Source organism: Manacus vitellinus, unplaced genomic scaffold (assembly GCF_001715985.3).
Source record: "Manacus vitellinus isolate BGI_N305 unplaced genomic scaffold, ASM171598v3 scaffold_36_pilon, whole genome shotgun sequence".
NCBI classification, from domain to species: Eukaryota; Metazoa; Chordata; class Aves; order Passeriformes; family Pipridae; genus Manacus; species Manacus vitellinus.
In genome coordinates this window covers 3,849,692-3,866,984 of record NW_021940508.1, presented here as the reverse complement: position 1 = coordinate 3,866,984, position 17,293 = coordinate 3,849,692, and the positions used below count along the sequence as shown (strand labels likewise).

Below are 17,293 nucleotides of genomic sequence, written 5' to 3'. Positions count from 1 at the left end.
ATGCCAAGCACATGATGAGCAAGTGGCCTGTTCTGATGTCAGAACTACTGCTCAATCTGAGGTTCCACCTAGGAAAAGAAACAATCATCAGATCCTGTTTAGAGTGAAGTCACCTATTTTCCTGGAAACCAGCTTTATATTTAGCTTGCCCCACATCCCATGATGGAACTCAGGAGTCCTCTAAGAACACTGTTGTTCACAGGACTGCTGCTCTTTGGCCTCTCCAAGGCAATGGTATGCATCACATGGCTTGCATAAGGTAAAACATTGTTATGCAGCACCATTAACCTGAAAGGCTGGACATTCCCTGAACTCGACGACTCTAGAGGTCATTTCTGTGTCAGCTGACTTGAGCATCCACTGCTTTTTGTTACTGTTATGAGCACTAAGAACCATCACAGTACAAGCATGCAGGATAAAGGGTTGGAAGTAAACATGTGCAGCAACTTCACCCAGGCAGAGGCTGAGGGCCAAAGGACAAGAGACTGTGTGGATGGACAGCTAAACCACTTTCTTTGAATGGAATGGAAAGTCCATGGGAGAACTCCACGAAGGAGAAGGATTTGTCGAGTAAAAACAAAAGGGTCCAGAGATCTGCATTTTGACAGCAAGGTGGTTATGGCTCCATTAAGATTTCTGAAGGGAGAACGATCAGTGTAGCATCAGCAAAATAGCCCTATAATATGAAAACCAGGGAGCTACAGACCTGTGGGTCTGATTTTTACACCTGACTAGATGGATTATACAGAGTAGAATTGGGAAGAATGTCAACAAACATAGTCTTTTTGAAGAATCAAAGTGCTACCTCACATCATCTTAGGAACTTCCATGTGTACAAAAATATTCTGCTTTGAAAGACATTTCCCTGTGAGCATTTAAATGAGAAGATAATACTAATTCAGGATTTTCCTCTACTGATGTTACGTGTTTCTCAAAATGGTGAGTTGATGTAAAAAACCAAGCTCTTCAGAAAGAGGTCGATGTTTTTCTCAATAGAAAGAATACCAGTTATGTAGAGACGGCAGTAGCATGTATTTTATTAGTCGGTCTGTCCAAAATTCCTTGCTGTCACATATGCTTGAGATCTGTCAATTATAGGCTTCTAGCTGAATTGTAAATTAAAGGTTGCTGCTGTTCCTGGAAGTCCCAGACTTATGAAAACGACAAACAAAGCTACTCTGTGGCTTTGTTTACATGGAACCAGTCCAGGATATTCAAGTAACATACTTTATACGCTGTAACCTTATTCAATTCTAGTCTGTTGTCTTTTGCATGGTAACACTACTGTTTTAGCTTCAAGTGAATTTGAGTACCCAAATAATCAAGATAGTGTCTGCTCTAGCTTTTCTCATCTCCTTTCCACCTAAGTCTGAGAGACAAAAGAACTTGGGTGGAGAGCAAGAATATGTAGCAAAAAGTTGCAGAAAAATGCTCATGAAACATGGGTAGACAATGAAGACATGCTCTGAGCAAAAAAATGTAAAATACTTGGAAAAGTGAATCAGTTAGCTCTTTAGCATATTAGAATTTAGGCATTAAAACACAGGAAGACAATCCAAAAAAGCCTTGTTTAACGTGCTTAAACCTTTGAGACACTTTAGACCCTAGCATTTTAGGTAGAAGCTTCACCAGATACTGAAACTTGTGCTATTCATAGAAAGAAATGGAGGACAATGTGGACATATGGATGCAGGAAGTGGTCTCAGGCTCTGAATTCCAGCCTTGCAGATTGTGGTTACAATCTTCTATTAATGCTTGAAAGACTAAGGATGGGATTCAGTTAAGATCACAGGGCAACACCATCACACTATTTATCATAAAATTGATTGATATTTTTCACTGTTCATTTGAAGTAGTTCTTCTGGCTAATGTAACATCTAGGATGAAGGACAACCTGTGTAGTGCTGGAAATGGGCCAGGATACCAGCCTTGATAATATTTATCTTAGAAAAAAACAGCAGTGAATATTAAATTTCAAGCAAACCCTTCACTCCTACTCTCCCCCATCTCCCTTCTTCAGAAACAAAGCAAGCAAAATACCACCATTTACACTTTTCCACAAAAAACCAGAAAGTCAGTGTATTCATTACAGAGCAGATAGGTCTTTGCTTTATATTAGCTGCAGATAATGACATGATGAATGACTTAGAAATAACAGAAGGAGAGAGCAAGAGACCTCAGGCTCTGGCAGAGTGTTCCTTCTTTCTTTTCTCTCTTTGCCTGTGCCTTCTTATCCTGCATGCTTGTTCATATTGGTTCCTTGGAGATTAGTTCCTCAAAGAAAATTCTCTGTTTCTACAGATATTGGTTAGGTAATTATTCTACTTTCATATAAAGTATTCAGGGGAGCTTTGCTCTGTAGCTTTAAAGGAAATAACCCAGATATCCCACAACCTAAATTTTTCCACATATTCAGAGGCTGAAAACAGAGCTGCTATTAAATATTGTTTTTATTTTTGCATACAGCAAGCACTGTGTATTCCCAGCTCTTGGTACAAGTCTGATCATGGTTGAAATATGCATTTTATTAGTGTGGTTTCTTTTTGTGGCAAGCAATCGTGTGCTGTGGTACTTTTTTCTGCAATTCTACTTATGATGGAAATTTAGATTAAAAGAGTGCTTTTCTTCTTTCAGCTATTCTTATTCCATAGATGAATAAAGAGCATTAAAAAGGTGAAGGGAGGAAAGAGGAAGCATTAACCTACCCCCTGTTCAGAATTTTCACTTGCTACCATCCTATAAACAGATATTTTGACAGCAAACATAGTATATGCCTAAAAGACTGACTTACTCCCTACAAAGGTTAACTTTCACTTATGTTTCACACAACACCAGTGGCCTTTTTTTCTCCATAAGTTTTCCAAAGTCATATGTCATGGTTTTAAGCCCAGTTGAAAATTAAGCACCACGCAGCCTCTCGCTCAACCCCCACTCTCTCACCCTCTACCATGGTGGAATGGGGAGAAGAATTGAAGTAAAACTTGTAGGTTGAGATAAGAACACTTTAATAATTGAAAATAAATTAAAATACAGTAATAATAGTAAAATAATAATAGTAGTAATAATAGTAATAGTAGTAGTAGTAATAATAATAATAACAACAACAATAATCATCATCATCATGGCTGGGCTTCGCGAACGAAGATTTGGGAAGGGCTCTACCCACATTTGCTACAAGTGTGCTGGTGGCTAAAAAGGCCAATACGAGATAGACAAGTCCGGTTGCAAAAGGCACAGCAGAAAGACTCCTTAGGTGGTATATTCTGCAAGACACGGTTCTTTCTGCGTTGTCTTTTCTCCTCAAGAGTGATCCTGTGTGCGTTCTCAAAGGACGCAGCAGCGTTATAGATGGTGTGTCTCCAGACCTGCCGACTGGAGGCCAGAGTAGACCAGTTATGGTGATAATATGGCCAAGGCTGAGATGTTGTTTCGGGGCTCCTCTCTTGTGGCAGCCAGTGGCAAGTTCACCATAAAGCACGAACAACAACAATAATAATAATAATAAGGGAAAACCCAAGTGATGCATAATGCAATTACTCACCACCTGCTAACCGGTGCCAGATGTCCCTTCCTGAACCCAGACTGACCTGCCCTTCCAGGTAACTGTCCCCAGTTTATATACTGGGCATGTCATTCTAAGGTGTGGAATATCCATCTGGTCATTTTGGGTCACCTGTCCCAGCTGTGCTAACTCCCAGTTTGTTTTGTTATCATCTTCACTGGCAGAGCATGAGACACGAAAAAAGTCCTTGATTTATGATAAACATGACTTAGTAAAGAACCAGCAAATCAGAGCATTATCAACACCATTCTCATTCTGAATGCAAAACATAGCACTGTAACAGCTACTGAGAAGAAATTAATTTTACCCCAGCTGAAACCAGGACACATGATATAAAGGGGGAAACACGTGTGCATCTGAATCATTCTCTTTCTTATTTCTAAAAGACTAACATGTTCCTTTTATAGCCCTCATTTTTTATTACCATCTAGATAAGATCAGTGGAGATTAACTGGAAAAATTAATTGGAAAAAGATGTTGTCTTGTATTACTAAAATAATATGGGTTCATAGTCCCTGTGCCTGGAGGCCAGTAACAAGCGCAATAACACAGGATCAATAATTTGTACCCATCCTGTTCAATATCTCTATCAATGACCTGGAGGAGGTAATGTGCACACTTGTCAAGTGTGCGCATAACAATATACTGGAGGGATCAGTCAATATGCTCAAGAAATGCTTCCAGAAAGACCTAGACAGGCTGGAGGAGTGGGCTGATGGGAACTGTGTGAAATTCTGCCAGGACAAATGCAAAATCCTGCCCTGGAAAGAAAGAAGCCCATGCATTGATACAGAGATATTGCACAACTGGAGTGACCCAGTGAAGTGCCACCAGGGTGCTCAGCTCAGGAGTTGGAGCATGAGCACCCCAAAAGGATGTTGAGGGACAGGGCTGCTCCAGCATGGAGAAAGAAAGGCTTCAGTGGCACCTCAGAGCAGCCTTCCCCCTGTTACAAGTAGGACATTGAGAGGACAGAGCCAGGCTCTCCACAGCAGTGCATGATTGACAAAGGAGAGACAATGAGCATAATTAGAACTGAGAAGTTCAGACTGGAGAAGAAAGGAAACCTTCTGCCCTGTGAGGACACTGCAGCAGTGGAGCAGGTTGCCTTAAGACGCTGTGCAGTCTTCATCCATGGAAGCTTTTGAAACCGAGCTGGGTAAAGCCCTGAGTAATAAGATTTTCCCTCTTCACCTACCCTGAATTCAGCAGGAGATTGGACTAGGGAGCCCCTGAGATCTCTTCCAAGCTGAATCTTTCTGTTTCTATGATGGTGTTAAACAAGAAGCCAAGGAAACAGATAAAGATATAGGTTTAACCTGCAGGTAAGAATGTGGAATATGAACAACGTCTTGATTTAATCTCATTCTCCTGTAGTTTTTAATGCAGCTTTGAAAAATAAAAAATGTTTTTGTAATTTAAATAGTCACTTAAACCTCAAACCACTGGGAATTTTGAACTACTCAGACTAGATCATGTTGTTTCAGGCCTAATGTAAGAGCTCCACAGGTAAAGCAGTATCAATTAAGAGTATATTTTGCAATACCATATTAGCAAAGTGCTTAGTAACAAAAAAGTCACCTTATTTCCTTCCAGTACAAACTTTGCTAGACAAAATAACAGATTTTTGTGGTTTTTTTTTTTAGCATGGACCTTGCATGTGGACCCTGTTATATTGATCTAGAAATGCATATATTAACCTTGCTTTTGCTGACTATAGGTAACTATTGCCTGCTAAATCAAGCGATAGGAGTTTGGCAGGCATTACCAATACAGCTACCTCTATGTTGCACAAGCTCAGACTTTAGCCCGTGCTTACATTAGGCATTCACAGTGAGTCTGGCAGAAATTATGATCAGCACTTGCTGTAGACACTGTAAAGTAGAGGAACCTCTTTCAGATGAAGAACTGTTATGAACTGAGCTGTTAGAATTCTATTTGACATACTGTTGACAAACACTATGTTATACACTAATATAAACAGAGAGCAAACCAGACTCAGACATCATTTTGTCTTCTGCACCTGGTTGCAGAGCATCATGCTCAAAAAGGAGAGGGCTTTCAATACACTCTTTGGAATGGACTGAACTGGCAATAGCATGTTCAGAGAAAAGAGTAGGTGTAAGCATGACTGGATAGTGTGTCAGAGTAAATGGTCAGAATTAAGGTATCTTTACTGAGAATACTCAAGCCAGACTTGAGTTTCAAGGCTTTTTAAGAAGATTGGAGGGAATCTGGAAGAGTGATAATACAGCATAAATGAAAAAGAAAAATGAAGCACATAGACATTCATTAAATTATACATAGCTTTAAAAGTAGATGTGTCCTAACAGATCTAAAAAGAACCAATTTCTATATTTTTACTGAGCCAAATTTAAGATTCTTGCTTCATAAGATACCAAACTCAGGTACTCTGAAGCTAATTTCTGTTGGTGATTAAAATACTACCACTGGGAAGAAGCACAGAACAAATATCCCCCTAAATCCTCCAATGAAATTGAGTACAATAGTTATCAAAAGACAAACCTTTTTTTTTTTGAGAGAAGCAAAGAGACCACTGACCATTTATTATGCTGTTTATTTTTATTGGAAAGATTAAGAAAATTAAAAATATTTATCCTATACTCAAGTTATACACACGCTTGTGCTTTCAAATCTCCAGGACCAGCTGTACAGTGTGAAAACTACACTCTTACTTGTCTCCCGTTTTTCCAGCCCCATGCACACCCTCATAAGCTTTCTGATTGAAAATTATTTTGGCTGCTTTTGCCTAAATCTGGTCTTGTTGGCAGTGAACTGTGTTTGACATTAATCCCCATGAAACTAAACCACCAGCCATGTGAAAAAATAAACAACTTTTATCTAGTATACAGAAAGTCCAGGCAGGTATAAACCCAGAATATATAATAAACTATGGATTTATAATTATCTACACTGATTTGTACATATAATGAGGAAGCAGTAAATATTTTCTCTGGTTTACCCATGTGGTATTTCAGATGTTCAGCTCTCACTGCTACTTAGCCAATACAAAACAGTTTGTCATAGTCTCAGATCTTATTATGTTACAGGAATGTTGTATTAAACAAACCCCATAAACATATTTGGACCCGGAATACAAGTCTTTCTCTCCTAACACAGTGTTTCAACCATCAAATTACAGGGCCAGGATCAGGTCTATAGTTAGAATTTCTAAACCAGTGAGTTTTTAATCATGCTTTGCCATAGCTTCAGTAGAAGACGTAAGAGTGAAAGGCCTGGAAAACAACCACTAGTTTGGCAGCACAGGCATCTCATAGGAGATGTGGATATGAGTTTCCTAACCAGTGGTAAGAACTGAAAGTTAATGTCCTTTGCACATATATTAATGGAAAGACTACTGTATTGCTTGAGCTTGACACTTAAAAAAATGTAGAGTTCTGTTCCCATGATTTTTGAAGGAGGAAAAGGCAAGAGGTGGTTCTGGTGTAGGAATAAGAAAGATGAAGCTGTATGCTCTAGGAATAAGAAAGATGAAGCTGTATACTCTTAGTTTAAAACCTCAGTGATACTTCTGTCATACAGTTTCATTTCAGTTTTGATGTCAGATTTTTAACTCCCTTAAGGCAACTGAAAATTCATAAGGCCACATCTTATGGTCCACCTTGCCACAGGTACATGTCTTTACCCCCTGGGCCCACTCTATTTGTTCAGGGCAGAGCAAGTCCAGATCAACAGCCCAGCTGAGAACACATCACTTGATATTTGAGGCACACCACCTCCCTGAAGCCAAGCAGGACCCAGTAGCACAGCTCCTGGTGCAGTAATACAGGAAGGGCAGCACCAACCTGAGCAGCCAGAGGTGCCAGGAACCCTATTGTCCCCAGCCACTGTAACCAAACAACTTCTGTCTGCTGGCCCTGGTATTCCTGTTCACCAAACCACAACAGGGAGCTTGGGTGAGCTACAATTAATTTCAGAGGGGACTTTGCCTTGTGATTGCCGAGTGATTGTGAAACTTTTATAACACTGGCTTATATGGCTCTTGTCCCACCTCTGTTGTATGAGGAAGCCAGATGATGAGCCATTTGAGGGTGAATGGGACACACAGGACAGCGTGCCTGCAAGGGCCTCAAAGATCAGCGTGTTACTGCTGAGGTCACCTTTGCACTTATGTGCCTACCTCTGATAGTTTATCAACGTAAACGATACCTAAACAAACTGATGGCACCATGCTCATTTCGAATGTTTTCTTTCCTAAGGTGCTTCTCAAAAGAGAAATATTTTATTATTGTAAGAAAATCCCTAGCAGTCTCTCCCTTTTGCCGTAGCTTCTGTCTACACTGACACTACTCAGTTCTTCGTGTGAGCCACCACACACCTGCTCACGGAAGATGCCTATCATCATCTTTTCAGCCGTCCAACGCCACTTTACTTCCACCTGGTAGCCGCGTCCGTGGCACGCTGACACCCCCTTCTCCCTAAAATCGGGTTCATCGCCTTCCTGAACACAAACGCGAGCGCCAGCCCTGCCCTTACAGGCACCACGCCGGCTCGGGACCGGAGGTTCGCCCTCGCTGCCCATGGCCGGGGCTGTGCCCGCAGCGCGGAAGATACCCCCGGGGGGCCCTTCAGGGACGTGCGTTTCCAGTAGCCGCCGTCTCCCCCCAGACGGAGCCCCGCGGCGCAGCCAAAGTGCCGGCCACCGGCCGGGGTTCAGGAGGGCGGCAGAGTCCGGAGGACACGCCGAGCTGCCCCCGGTCCGCCCGCCCCACCCGTCAGGACACGCTCCCCTGGCCCCGCACCGCTGATCCCCCGCGGCGGGCGAGGCCGCCATTCTGCCGGGGTGGAGGAGGAGGAGAAGGAGAGAGCACGGAGCGGCAGGCCCTTTTTGAAGTTTTTTTGGCCCCCCCGCGTCCCTGCAGGCAGTGCAGGCAGGGCAGGCAGGCTGCGGCTGCGCCGAGCAAACCGGAAGTACCACCAGCGTTTCCGCTGCCGGGCGGAGGCGGCGGGGTGTTGCTAGAGAGGAGTGGGGGCTCCCCCACCGCCCCCTGCCTCCCCGCGCCTGGCCCCCCGCCCCCCCGCCCCCCCGGCCCGCGGGAGGAGTGGGCTCAGCCCGAAGCTGGGCTTGCCTGTTTGCTCGCTTTCTCGCCGGTCGCTGCCGCTCCCAGAAGTTGGGCCGGTCGCGGCGGTACGCTTCGCTGAGGGCGCTCCCATGGTGCCGGTGCCGCCGGGGGGCCACGCCGCCGCCGCCGCCGCGCCGCCGCGAAAACTTGGGCGAAGTTTGTGAGCGACTCGGTGAGTACCGGGCGGCGGCTCCGCGCCTCTCCCTGCCCGCCGCCTCCCGCCGGGGGCGGACGCCGAATGGCTTCCTCGCCCCAGTGTCCCAGCCCCAGGGTCCGGCTCCTGACGGGCTTCGCCGCCCTCACCCGGCTCTCGCCCCGGGGTTTTGCGAGCTCGCCCCGCGGGGCCGCCCGGCGTGCCCTGCTGGCGAGGGCAGCCCGGCCCCGGAGCCGGGCCGGGACCGCGGCGTCAGCTCTGGCTGTGGCCGGGACGGCGAATGTGGGGCAAGAATTCCCGTCAGCTCCCGTGCTGTGGGTGATGGAGGGGGTGATGGGGGAGGGAAGGTCTGGAGAAGCAGTTTTCTTCAGAGAAACCCTCTTTTCTGCGTGGACTGGGATTTAAAAAGCAGAGCGAGAATGGTAGTTTAGCTGCCAGCGTTGCAGGCTTCTCTGTAATAGACCTAATCGGAGTTTCTGTTCTCTGTGGTTTATTCCAGTTTATACAATTCCCTACTCTCGTTTTTCTTTTCTTTTCTTTTTTTTTTTTAATGCTATCTATAATTTTGTTTCTTAATGTGTGGCCTTCTGTAAGTATTGCACAGGATTAAAAATAAAAAGAGAATGCTTTTAAAAACAAACACTGCAAATGCTCTGAGCAGAAGTATACGAAACAGAGGGGTTAATGCAGTGGAATAACGAGTGTTTTATCACAGTGGCGTCTTCTGTGATACTTGTTGCAAACTCTCACGGGACTAATGCTAGACTGGATGTGCATTAGCTACTCGTCTTTTCACTAGAGAATATTTTGTTCAGAATTTAGTGTATTATTAACTTACTGTATTCAGTCACGGCTTCACTTTCCTTCTCGTGTAACAACAACAAAATATTCACAACTGGTCATCTTTGTGGTTAAATAGGAAATGAGAGTGAAACAATTAAAAAGCTGTAGCCCAATGCTTGAGTTGGATCCTATTTTATAGATGCTTTAAGCAAGTATTTACTGATAGGAAAAATTGAAGTTATTTGTCAGGTAAAGATCTTCTTAAATCCAAAAGTTTTAACTTAGACTTGTTTGCTCACATCAGCAATGAAAATGTATTTGAGAATAGAATCAATGTACGGAGATCTGGTAAGATTTATTTGAGTACTGGTGTTTATTTAAAAGATGCTTTTTAAAATATTGAGATTAAAGTAGATGGCGATTGAGATGTCTTGTGGCTCTGAGTGGTAAATATAAGTATTACTGAAAGTTATTCAGACAGCTGGAATTGTTTGAATAGGAATACGATGTCTTTCATCCCTACCACATCTCAGTCTCGCATTACTAGAATTGCTACTTGCTCTGTTAGTTCACGACGTTTGCATGTTCTAATAATTATATGGGATTGAGAAACATGCCAGTGTGCAGTCCTTCTGAGGAGTAATTTCTGAGGTTGCCAGTAAATGGTAGTGATACTTTTACTAAATATGTAGCTGTAACTTACTCTAATGTACAGAGAAGTCATAGATACCCCCCAAATATTTTGGAGTGAAATTGTCCTAGTGTGGTCAAGGATTGTTTTCATTACCATGGGCTGTTTCATTGTCTTCTAGTGTTGATGTATCTGCACAGCCCAGTGCAGCACCATGCACGTATATAAAATTGGGATCTCTATAGAGGTGTTAATTCCTATAGCACTGTGCAAGGCAGCAGCACTGCTCCCAGAGAGTGCTTGAGTGTCTATGCAACACTGGCTGTGTTGGGGAGAGGTATGGAGCTTAGTTCTCCACATTTTTACAAACTAAAGTAGCATGTTATACCATATATGACCTCTTGTGACATTTTCCAATAAGGAGCGATCAAGAACTCTGATGGCAAATCCCCTGTTTATATGGGTTGGTACCTTTCCTTTCCATGATCTGGAGACTGAGGTTCCCTTAGGGTATGACTTTCACGCACAGGGCTTCTTTTGATTACCAATATGTACATGACTCTAAGTGTGTATTTAAACTAGACCTAGGCCTTGCTCCCATTAAATGAAGCTTCCTTTTGCTGCAGAAATTGTTTTTTAACAAAGCTAGTATTCATCTTGTGCTATTAATGAGAGCATTGGGGAGAATAAATATAACATCATGTATCTTATTTGAAATACCAGATGTCCATGGACAAAGTGGAAGCTGTGAATATTTGTCATTGAGAAAGCATTGTAGGCAGAGATGCTTTGATTTTTTTTTTTAACTGATTGAAAAATAAGATGTGCTTTATCAGACATGACAGCACTTGCATTCAGCCAGGTTGAAGCTCTTGCAATCTTAAGGTATGTGTCAAAACATTTTGAAATCATAAAAAATAAATAAAAATTATAGGAACAACAAGAAGGGAGGTATAAAGTTGGTGGGGAAAGGAAGGGCAGGGATATCACCAGTGTAATAACGAGTCTGCTTAGTCCACATGGAAGTTCTTAAATGATTGACTAGCTAGAGGACCAGGTTTCTTTTAAATGAAAGATCTTCCTTATTTTTTTACCAAATATTTGTCTGATGAGAAGACAATTCTTTGACCCAGCAGAGCTGAGAGAGTAATTCTGGGAAGAGGGCAGTGTGAGGAAAGCAGGGAGAGAGGGGTAGTAGGGTTGCTACTTTGCTGTGGCGAAGGCAAAAGGCTGATGCAATGAGATACTAGCTTGGCAGGAGTAGATTTATGCCAGGACTTGAAGGAACACTTTGTGCTCAAATTGTTTATCACAAGGGAAATCTTTCTTTACCGTATATGAATCCCAGTTAAAGTCTTCGTATGAGGTAGGTGTTTGTTTACACGTCACTGTAGTTCATGAGAGATAGAACAAGCATCCTCTTACCAAAGAGCTGATTTTCAATGTATGAGAAACAACTTTTCCAACAAAATTGTAAGGGCTGTTTCCTTTGACAGCTGTGACGGAGATGGATATTGTCCATATCACGTTTACCGCAGCTTATGAAATGAAAATATATTTAAGCACGTATTTTATTGACCTTCAGAAAGCATGTATGCCATTGAACATACATTAATCACCAGAATTATTATTTTTTAAATTATTAATGAGGTAGTATAAACTTCAGAAAAGCTTCACAGTAGCAGGGTGGTTTGCAATAGGGTAGGACTTTATGTCTCACTTGCCCAACAAACAGCATGGTACATTATATTGTTAATTTCAGATGTACAATGTTGTGAGGATGTAAAAGACAATTAAAATTATTTTTACTGAAGTAATAAGTGCTGGAAAACACTCTTGATGCAGTCTTCTGTGATCAGTAATGCATGAGATACTTGTGTTAAGTGTGTGAACGCGTGTGCACAGACGCTTGGTTCGGAGTAACTTTCGGATGTAAGGTTGTCCCACTTCGTTATCTACTTAGTCAGTAGCTGAACAACTCCACCAGTAATCAAACATTTATGAGCTTTGACACTCTATTTGCAATGCTATTCATACTTATCATACTAATCACGTCTGTCTTTTGATTTTACAAAAAATCCTTTGACTGCAATGCCAACACCTGTATCTTCTAAATCATGCTCAGCTTTATAACTTAGAGATGCTCCTATTTGTAGTGATACAGTCTGCAACATAGTCTTTTGTCCTGCTATGTGTCTGAACTAGACATAACATTTTGTGGAAGGTATCCACTGCATGGGATTGTGGTTGTTTGGGGAAGGTCCTACAGGGATTCACGGAGAATGCTAGAGATGTGGTGGAGACAAAGAGCTCTATACCGCGACTGCTGGTGAGAGGATATGAAACTCGTAAATGTAGCAGAAAATTTTAACCTCTCTGCATTAAGAGAATAAACACAGCACCCATTCTGTTGGTGTGGAATGATTTATGCTTCCCCAGGTCTCCTTTCCTGTAGCCATTTAGGGAGACTCACAGCATTATTGTATTGTAGTGCTAGACCTGCTTGGCCTGTGTGTGTGGCACAGGGTGACTACTGAAGATGAGTTCATAATGTGGGGAACTGAACTCAGAATATACAAAGAAAAGATGCTTTGCTGGCTTTACACTCATTAAGGCAGAAGATTGCTACCTCTGATCACTTAATAAGCTTATTGCTCATAATCCTAGAACAAAGATGATATATGAAGACATAAATATGAGTAATCACTTGCATTTCACTATGACAATAATAGACAGAGATAATTAATATTTATAACTTTAAAAGCTGTTTAAATACTGTCATAAATCCATTACAGTCTTCAAACTCAGTTTGTAAGTAGTCAGTCCAAACAGAAAGTATTATTTCAGATGCGTGACAGTAATTTTGTACCAAACAAGTTTGTCATCAGCTAACATACAACAATTCCGAGGGGCAGTTGGAAAGAGCTAGGTTGTTAATAACAACCCTTATGTTAGAGTATTAAAGCATTTAAATTGAGTTTGAATGTTTACTGCCTCAGAAGTAAATGAGATTGGTAAAACTCCATATTCCAGTAGATCTCTAGGATGCATTGATGGTAGGTAGAAACTGTCCCTTTGTTAGTTATGTGGACAGATGTCTTTGTGCCTGACTGGTATAAAACAGTTTTGGTTTTAATTCATATGTTGTACATCTCTGCAACCTTATTGGTATAGCCAAATAACTCCCTTAGGGCCTGTTGGAGTTTCGGGATAGTCTAAGCACAAAGAAGGGCCTGTAGGCCAGAAGAAACAGACTGAAAGAACCAACACATTTTATTCCAGCTGTCTTAGTTAAACGAGAGTGCTTATCAATTTTCACCTTACTTCACAAACTGTGTACCTTATTCCCAGCTGCTCTCAAGTATTCAGCCTGATGTCTAATATATTCCATGTTTTTTGCCTGCTCTTTTCACATACACATTACATTAGTTCTACCTAGAGCATGAGTTGGTGCAGTGGGCTCTCATTTATCGCATGACTGCAAGTATTGTTTGAATTTGTTATGGAATGCTTATTAAATTGTGTTTGCTCAAGAACTATGTTATGAACCTACATTATAACTGTTTTGAGCAATGCCTTGTTTACTGTTTTCATCCAGAAAATCTTGAACTGTTCAGTGTTTTGGTAGTTCGTGGGATTGCTAGTGGCTTTATGTGATGCTGTAAAAAGTCAGTGAAAAGAAAGCAGGATTCCTTGCTTGGTGGTACTTGTCTCTTGCTTTGCATGAGTTGAAGAGAACTGGTTGTGATTGAATTGGGACTCAGCTTTACCTGTTCTGCCAAGAGTAAGGAAGATCTGGGATGAGGATTGAGAGAAGAGCAGTTAAAGCAATGAGCTGCTGTATCTTTGGCTTTTAGTTGTACTTGATGGCTGAGCCTAGTCAAGTATGTTGGGAGAACACTGTGGGACTTTTATTTATAAAGAAAGCTTTAAAAAAACCACTGCTTTTGTAATGACTGGCAGTTTGAAGTCTGACACGGAATAGCCCTCAGAATTAAGTCAGATGTCAAGTAAACAAAGCAGAATACACCATGATCAGGCCATCTGTATTTCACAGCACACATAGCTCAAGCCCAGTGAGCTGTGCTTATGCTGGGGCTTTGGTCCTCCAGGTTGAGTCCTGGCTGGTTTAGGGCATGCACTTGGCGAGTTGAGCCACCTGAAGGAATTATTTGCAGGGGGTGCAGTAGGAAATACCACTCGTTTTGGCTTATGTACATATGCAACTGAAACATATGCAATTAACATTTAGGGCTCGACTTGTACTTGTTCCAAACAGTGCCAACCTACTGATCCAGTATGTGTGGATGAGCTGTTCTTACCACTGCAGTGTTTCTGCAGTAGGATCAAGAGTGTGTGAGACAGTGTGTTACACTTTTTAGCTGTGATTTCTGACCCTTGGAGACCCAGTGAGCCTCTGGGTCGGCTCATGCTGGGTGGTGGTAACAAACACTGCACAGGAGAGATGCTTGTTATGTGATACGGTCACTGCTGGCCTCTTGTACACCAGCCAGTTCTGGCAGTGCAGGACAGTGTGTACATCATGGAGGGACTGCAGCCTGGGGAAAAAGGGCCCTTCCACTTCCATGTGAGAAAGGCTGTTTTTGTGGAACTGTACGATGAGCTCTGGTATCTTCCAGCTCTAAGGTGCTTTAATTAGGATGACTGTGTCAATTCAGAAGCCATTTCAGAAAAAGCAGTCACTGTTGTAAAGCAGCCTGTGCCTCATTACTGCTGTAATGTAAGTAATGTAAGTATTCTACTTGAATAGCTAATTTCCTTGAAATAATAGGTAGCTTTGAGAAAATTAATTCCTTTGATTGTACTGGGTCAAGGCACGCTTTTTGCAGTGTCATGTAGTTTATCCATCCCAAGGCACACACAAGGATGTTAACTTCAGTGGATTCTGCTTGATGGTTCTCAGACCTCTAGCTGACCACAGGGATGCTGGTGGTGATGTTAAGGAAGGATGGCATTTACCTCTTTAAGTGGCATGAGGGCCCTTCCTAACTTGCATCGAATAAAGGAGGAGTTCAGGAATACTTGCATGAGTTGGCAATGTGCGCTCACAGCCCAGAAGGCCGACCGAATCCTGGGCTGCAAATGGTTAAAGGGATCCCAAATCACAGGGAGTGTGACCAGCAGGTCGAGGGAGGTGATTCCCCCCCTCTACTCTGCTCTTGTGAGACCTCACCTGGAGTACAGTTCCAGTGTCCCCAGTATAAGAAGGACATGGAACTGTTGAAGCAAGTCCAGAGGAGGCCATGAAGTCGATAAGATGACTGGAACATCTCCCCTACAAAGACAGGCTGAGAAAGTTGGGGGTATTCAGCCTGGAGAAGAAAAGGTTGCATGGCGACCTCACAGCAACCTCCCAGTACCTGAAGGGGGCCTACAGGGAAGCTGGAGGGGGACTGTTTGTCAGGAACTGTAGTGATAGGGCAAGGAGTAATGGGAACAAACTAAAAGAGGAGAAATTTAAGTTAGATATTAGTTTGAAATTTTTTACTGTGAGGGTGGTGAGACACTGGAACAGGTTGCCCAGTGAGGTTGTGGATGCCCATCCCTGGCAGTGTTCAAGGCCAAGTTGGACAAGGCCTTGAGCAACCCGGTCTAGTGGGAGGCGTCCCTGCCTATGGCAGGGGGATTGGGACTAGATGATCTTTAGGGTCCATTCCAACCACTTAACATTCTATGATTCTGTGATTTTTCACGCTTATTGTGTATAACGGTATAAGACCTGTATCCAGCATACGGGGGAAATAAGCAATACACTGTGTCCTTGTATTTTTGATCCAGCTTGTGGCATAGATGGGTGCACTTGATGCCATGATGGAAAAAGTAATGTTGTTTACTGTTCCACCCATATGTTTGTTGTGACCTTTTCTATTGCCTTTTTTCCCCAATTATAAACAGTTAATCTTTTATTAAAGTAACCAGATGTATTGTGGAAATCATTGCTGGTCCCTTTTCTTATTTTACTGCTGCAGGTGAAGGGCTCACTCCGTAAGAGCCCAAGAGAGCATTATGGACCCATTGGGAATAAAAAGTGTATCCATCAAAACGAAAGGACATAGGATTTAGGAAGAGGGACTCCTCTTGACAAGTTGTTCTTGTTGACATTGAATGATAGAATGGAAACCTTCATGAAGAACCTTCTGTAGCCATGTTCTGTTTTCTGTGCTGAGGTAGAGTTTGCAGATTTTTTTAAAAGAATTTTGGTATATTGTTTGTTATTTCAAACCTAAGGAATCAGGGAGCCTGATTAACCACAGGAGATCTTGGATTAGAAGAGGGAAGAAGTTTTCCATAGTGGGAGAACATGTTTGGTGTTTCAGTTCATGAAACCATGCAGAAAAGGAGAGGAGGTTTTATGGTGTTGAGGGATCAAGAGCCTGATACTGCATACAGATTCTGGATAATTTCTGAAACAAAATGGAATATGTGCAGATAGAAAGACCAGGACATGAAAGCCTGGGGAATTATTGGTTGTTATTGGAAGGACTGAAGTCATAGACTCCAAACAATTTGGTTCCACTGTCTTAAGTGGACATTTATGTGAACATGTAACTGAACATTATGTGACCAGTAATCAAAAGGACATGTTTAAGATTTAGTGTAATGATTTGTTTAAGGATGTTTGAGGTGGCTGGACTAAAACACAGTAAAAAACCCAACATCCTCAAGTTGATTAAAAAATTCAAATATAACTTGAATTGCAGCCAGAAGTATATTTTCATACTGATTTTCAAAATATTTTATTTTTTTTAATCATTGTTAAGGTTATACTACTTTGTGGATAGAGCTATGATAGGAGTAGAAATGTTTTTGGTAGGGTAGGACTGATTTTGCCAGCAGCTTGCAGTTTTATGCTTTCCAAATGGTGTTTTGGTTGCAGTATTTTGTAGCAGCCTATCAGTGCAACAGCTCATAAGAATACAGAAAACAGAAATATGGTATTTTTGCATCAAACAACTGATATTGTTCACCAATTCGTTTTATATGTGAGCAGTTGGTACACATACTGTTTGTTCACATTGCAGTTTTTGTTTTATTTA

The 17,293-nt window shown here is 42.2% G+C and overlaps 1 protein-coding gene across 4 annotated transcripts in view; it reads left to right on the top strand.

Moving 5' to 3' along the window:
- GHR (growth hormone receptor) overlaps window positions 1-17,293 on the top strand; it is a 163,544-nt gene that overhangs the window by 25,976 nt on the left and 120,275 nt on the right. Inside the window, exon 1 of one of the 4 annotated variants that reach the window (XM_008932064.3) lies at window positions 8,799-8,839. The exons of the other annotated variants lie outside the window; for them this stretch is intronic. The gene's annotated coding sequence lies outside the window, so the exon portion shown is untranslated. Of the gene's footprint in view, window positions 1-8,798; window positions 8,840-17,293 lie in introns of those variants that run through there. 4 annotated transcript variants of the gene reach the window in all.